Here is a 5,795-nt window from a genome sequence, read left to right on the forward strand (position 1 = left end):
TTTTCTTGGCGCCAATAAAGTGCGTATATTACGAATTGCGAAGCAACATTGCTTTCATGACCGAGTTCAACACTGCCGCTTAACCTGGCTATAGGTTACATACATCGTGTTTTGTTATTACGCAGTCGTGCAAAAACAAAAAAAAAAAAAGAAAAAAAAATGGTACCCATGTTATAATGGCGGAAAAAGCTGACTAAGCTCTCGGTGTACCTGTATAGCAGAGTTCACGCGAGCGTCACTTAAAAAAAATATATATAGAGAAGTTTAACTTCACATAATGTCTTGTTACATCAAGATCACATTATAGAACTATAAAACAAAAGAAGCACACATATCAGCGAGCGCAGCACGTCAGTCATGCAAAAAGCAGTCTCCTCGACGGCGGAGAGGCCTCGTCAAGCCACATCGCAAGCCCCGCGAAATATCCTTCACGCTTCGAACGATGTCGTTCACCCTCATCCAAGTCCAGTTCTCCGCGGCCGCGCTCTGCCGCCAGCGCTGGTAGTCGGGGCTGGCGTTCTCGCAGAAAGACGCGGCGAGGTACGCGGCGAACAGCTGACCGCTCTTGTACTCCTCAAGACCTTTGACGCGCACTCGCCTGGCCATCCTGGACAGTTCCCTCCGGAACAGATTGAAGGCTGAGCCCGCGGCCAGGAAGTCGAGCACGGGGTTAATTCCCGCCCTGGTGCTTTCCGCTTCCGTGATGACGCTTTCGTCGGCCTGGTACTTGAGGCACACGCGAAGGGACTCCAGCGAGGTCTTGGCAGCTGTGAGGTTCCGGGCGCGCACGTAGTACAGGACGTACTCGGCCAGGCTTCGGTAAGCTCGGAACGCGACCCGCGGCAGATGGAAGAGCTCAACGACCGGGTCCGTGGGCAGCATAAGGTCGAAGGCCGTGATGGGAACCTGAAGCGTCTTGAACGGTGGGTCCAGTCTAGGCATGGTGTCGGAGAAGTGCAGGCTCCATCCGGTCCAGGAATCATTTTGGGACGCTGCCAGGGGCCGCTGTCGCTTCATGGCGGAGTTCTTCACGTAGTAGTAAATGAAATAGAGCAGCGGCGCAGCCGGGTTCTTGGTGTAAATACTGTCAGCGTACTTGGAACGTGTAGACGGCTTCCGCAGTGACAAGGGGGACAGCACTTCCAGCTGGATAAGTGCGATGTTCTCGAAGAGCTTGTCCAAAGACGAGTCCTGAACTTGGAACACCTCGCGTATGTGATCAATGAAAACGGGCGCAAACGAAGCGCTCGTCAACAAGTTTTTCGTCAAGCGACCGTTCGACAGTTTGACCAAGTGCGAGGAACGGACAAGCTCCATGGGCATGTAGGGTTCCACCTCGAGCATGGTGTGAAGGCACTGGTCCTCGCGTGTCGCTTCGAACGGAAGCAGGTGCTCTTTGCTCACTTTCCACGACGCTATCCGGTTGAAGAGCAAGTCGTCGCTGATGAAGGGCAGGATGAGTATCATCACGCGGAGGACGATGTGGTTTAATATGTCGGCCCTGTCGAACTTCCAATTCTTGAACAGGTTCAGAAGGTACTGCGGTGACGTGACGCGCACTCGTTCCACACGGACATCGACGCCGAGAAGACCCTGAAACAGAGACGTCCAGTTGACCAGAGGGATGGCAGGAAGGGTCTCGACGTCCCCGATGTCACAGCTGGATGAGCACTCGCGTTGCTCCGAGACCATGTAGCTCTGCAGTCTGAGTTCTAGCCGCGAGATACCGCTGTAGGCCGTGCTGTTCTTGCCCAAACTATGGGCGAGCAACCGGAACGCCTTGTCGAGCCAAAGGTGGCTCCACGACGACGTGAACGCCCGCTCGACGAGCAGCCTCGGTTGTCCCACGGAAACGACAATTCTCGACGCGTTGTCCGGGTCTCCCTCGACGCCCAGCCCGAAGACGCTGTCGAGTCCCAGCTCCCTCTTCAGGACGCCCATCTTGTGCGAGAGGTCTTCCACGGCGATACTTCGAGAACTGGCCGTGGAGAAGGGCCAGTTCCCAATGTTGAGCGTATAGAGAAACGTAGACAGAAGCCTCGGGAAGAGCGTGTCGCCGGACACTTTCTTGCAGACCTGGTAGAGAAAGCCCAGTTTCGGGACCGCGCCGGGCTTGAGCAGAGCTTTCTTGAGCATGTTGACGTACTGCTTCAGGTAGACCGTGTCCGTGGACAAGTAGTGCGCCTGGTGTCTCAGCGCATGATCATGTTGCCACGAGTCGCAGGCGTATTTGTAAAAGTCTCCGCAAGGGTTTATCGCCTCCCTGAGCAGTTGAGCGGTGCGTGCGGAGAAGTCGAGGCACGCCGACGTGTTACACAGGACGACATCAGGGAGCGGGCGCGTAGCCCGTAGAACACTGCCTCTGGCTCTAGTTGTGGCAGATGGCGTGATATGGCTGCGGTCTTCCGGGCCGGGCCTTCGTCCGATGTTCTCCGACCACGAGGAGAACGTCTTGTTCATTTCCGGGACGACGACGTGCTGCAGCACTCCGTGGAAGCACACCACAACCATGGTGCAGGCGACGGACAAGGCGGAACACCGGAAGAACGCTCGCTTCGTAGTGCGTTCGCGATCGTCGGAAAAGGTCGCCTCGTCGCCAGACCGTTCCATGCTTCACCTTCTTCTTCTTCTTCTTCGTCTTCTTGTTCATAGTTTACTGAGGCCTTTTTAAGTGCGAAGCCATAGAGTTTCACACTATAAAGTGAGAAACTCTATGTGCGAAGCACCTTGTTTTGGTTGCCTCAAAACATGACTCGTACCCACGAGGGGGATTGGCCACACTGGATAAAATAATTCATACACCCAACAACGTACAAAAGGGGTAAATGCGAACAACCAAAATGAAGATTTTGGCAACTAACTCCTAACACAGATTTTGAGAGGGCCTATACGTAAACTAACTAAATAAACAATTAAGAGAAAACAAACTACAAAAATAAAAATAATATAACATGTTCCACGGTCGGTACCCTAGCAGCGTAACCTTCCGGATGCTTCAATGAATTTGTGCACAGCCGTGATCATCGAACCTTGGCTTGTGCCAAATTGACAGGCCCCAAAAGACAAAATGTTTGGTTTTGTAAGTGCCAAACCCAGATTACTACTTGGAAATATCAGAAACATTCTACGGAGGGAGGAGAAGCACCTTATGCGCCTGGGCTGTATATGTAGATATAGAGCCTTGGTGATAGTGGCACATACCCACTCTGGGGGATTGACCGAGAACCGGGTAGTTCGGTATAACAATGAGAAAGGAGATTTGTAAAGCTGTCGGCGTCTCCTGTCGTCGTCGTCACGGTAAATAAAGTGGCTCGTGCTCACGCTCGGCACGCACTCGTGCCACTGCTCCCGCGTTCGTCGTCGTCTTCCACAGCTGGCTGCGTTGCCGCTCATCATTCCAGCGTAGAGTTTCACTTTTCTGTCGTCGTAATAGGGAGGCCGCATTTACGGGGTTATGAGCCATCGCTTAAGGCAGTATGAGCCCATTCGCGGTGCATCACTGCATGCTTCGTACCTCCCCAGGTTTCACGTTAGTGGAGCTGCATTTCGCTCAATGGTAAAGTCCCTAAAAGACTTTACTCAATGGGTCATTTGACACTTGCGCATAAAATTTATTTCACCGATCATGCCGAGCCTACGACTTAACTTGCGCTAACTGTAATAACTAATAAAATCATGCTTTGCCTTTTACTTTCGACCGCTTCGTCCAGTGCCATTGGGACGTAACAGTAACAATGCTGCCGACACCTTCGGTGGGCGACACGAAAGTTCAAATCCTCGTAGACTGTGGTATCGGGCCTCGCACGGGGAGGCAGTCGGGCGCGAGACCTACGTGGTGAGGCCTAACGCCGGGGCGCTGAGCGCCGCAATGAAAAAGAGACGACTTCTTCCTTTGGGGACCAGACGACGATTCCGTTTATACAGAGAGTGGGAATGGATCAGCGCAAAACGCTGATTACAACATCAGGCTCGGCGGGGCGCCAGTGGTCAGGATCAATTCGCAAACCGAAACAAGGCAGAATACAACACAGACATCGGGTGCGAAATTGGTATTCACCTGATTCCTTCTTGAGAACGACGGCTGCCGAGGCATTACGTAATCGCTCCGGAGAAAGCGCTTAACACGCGCTGGCACAGGAAGGAAGATTGCGAACTCTCGGGCGTCGTAAACAAAGAAAACGACGAGGTCGTAGCGCACCTGCCCGTTTCATTCATCCGCTGCCCAGCGGCGACGCTGACAGCGGCGGCGGCGGTGGCGGCGGCGGCGACAATGTGGCCCTCCAGTACCTGTTCACCTCCGGCAGGCCAATTCCACACCTGACCGGGAAAGAAAATTTCTGCCCCACGCGGTCTTGTCGGAGAACGCTTTTGCGCGCTGCTGTAATCGCACCCGATCACCGGGCTTCGCACTGCCGCCGTAAGACATCGCGTAAGACGCCTTCTCCATACACCTCATTCTGACCACCTGCGGGGACCCCACACTCGCAAGATGTGCAGCCGGAGCACCACCGGCGCGGCGCCGCGGCTGGCGGTCGCCGTCGCGGCGATCCTGGCGCTCCTGGCGCACTCTACGTCCCGCGCGACGGAGCTGGACAAGAGGCAGCTGGAGCTCCTCGACAAGGCGGACAGGAGCAAGATGGCGCCCGATTTGATCGAGACCATTCCGAGGGCCATCTTCGAGGCGCGCTTCAAGGCGGGCCAGATAGCCATGGGGAACGAGTTCAGCCGCAGCAGGCGTCCGCCCCACCGTCGGCCGTCGAGTTCCCGAGAATCGCCGGAGGCGTGTACGCCATCGCCATGCTGGACCTGGACGCGCCTAGCCCGGGGACCCCCAAGTTCCGGCCCATCCTCCACTGGCTCGTCGTCAACGTGGAGGCCGGAGACGTCAAGGCGCCCGTCAATACAAGAAGGGGAACGAACTGTACAAGTACCGCCGCCCCAAGCCTCCGATGGGATCGGGTCGGCACGGTACGTCTTCGTGGCCTACAAGCAGTACAGGACCATCGAGTCGCCCCAGACGCTGGTCGTGCCGCATGACAAGAGGAAGAACTTTAACATTGGCAAGTTTGCCAAAGAAAAACACTTGGGCAGTCCCATAGCGATAAATTATTTTCTCGCCGAGCACGGATACGTGGACGGATACACGCCGATGGCATCCTGGGTGGCAGTCGTCGCCGTGGCGCTCATCGCATTCGTCAGCCGCGTCCTGTTGATGTACACTGAGGGAAAGTGCCCTCGGACGCTCCGGCGGCGCCGTTTCATTGGGAAAATAGCCTGCAATATAGACGTGCTCTACGCAAATTATGTTTAATTTATATATTAACAGTCGTAAATGTTTACTCTGATGCCTATTATTTATATATGCCGACGCCACCAGCGCATTTCTTGCTGGTAAGGATCCTGATGACTTAATAAGAAAAGCTAATGAAATGCTTGTCATGCTGGAGCGTTGGTCGCATATTAATGTTTTACAAATCAACGTGGCGAAAACAAGAGCTATGATCTTTCGTCCGACAGGTAAAAGTACTGTGTCTGAGTCTTTGAGATTTCTTCCAAGATAGAAATTGGGCAAGCTTTCGAAACACTCGGTGTTTTGTTTACGGAGAAATTGCTTTGGGATGCGCATGTCACTCACGTTTGCTTAGCCGCCTCTCGATTTACTGGTTTCTTATACCGTAATAATCATATATCCTACCTAATAAAATTAAAATTACATCTTTTTAATTCTCTATTCATGTCGCAGTAGAACTATTGCCCAACTTTAAGGGGCACCGCTACACAACATCCCTGGAATA

General features: G+C 53.6%; 1 pseudogene; it reads left to right on the forward strand.

Annotated features, from left to right (window-relative positions):
- Positions 1 to 4,489: 4,489 nt before the first annotated feature.
- Positions 4,490 to 5,311, forward strand: LOC125944413 (protein D1-like; annotated as a pseudogene).
- The last annotated feature ends 484 nt before the right edge of the window (positions 5,312 to 5,795 follow it).

This window comes from Dermacentor silvarum, chromosome 3 (assembly GCF_013339745.2).
Source record: "Dermacentor silvarum isolate Dsil-2018 chromosome 3, BIME_Dsil_1.4, whole genome shotgun sequence".
Taxonomy (NCBI): Eukaryota; Metazoa; Arthropoda; class Arachnida; order Ixodida; family Ixodidae; genus Dermacentor; species Dermacentor silvarum.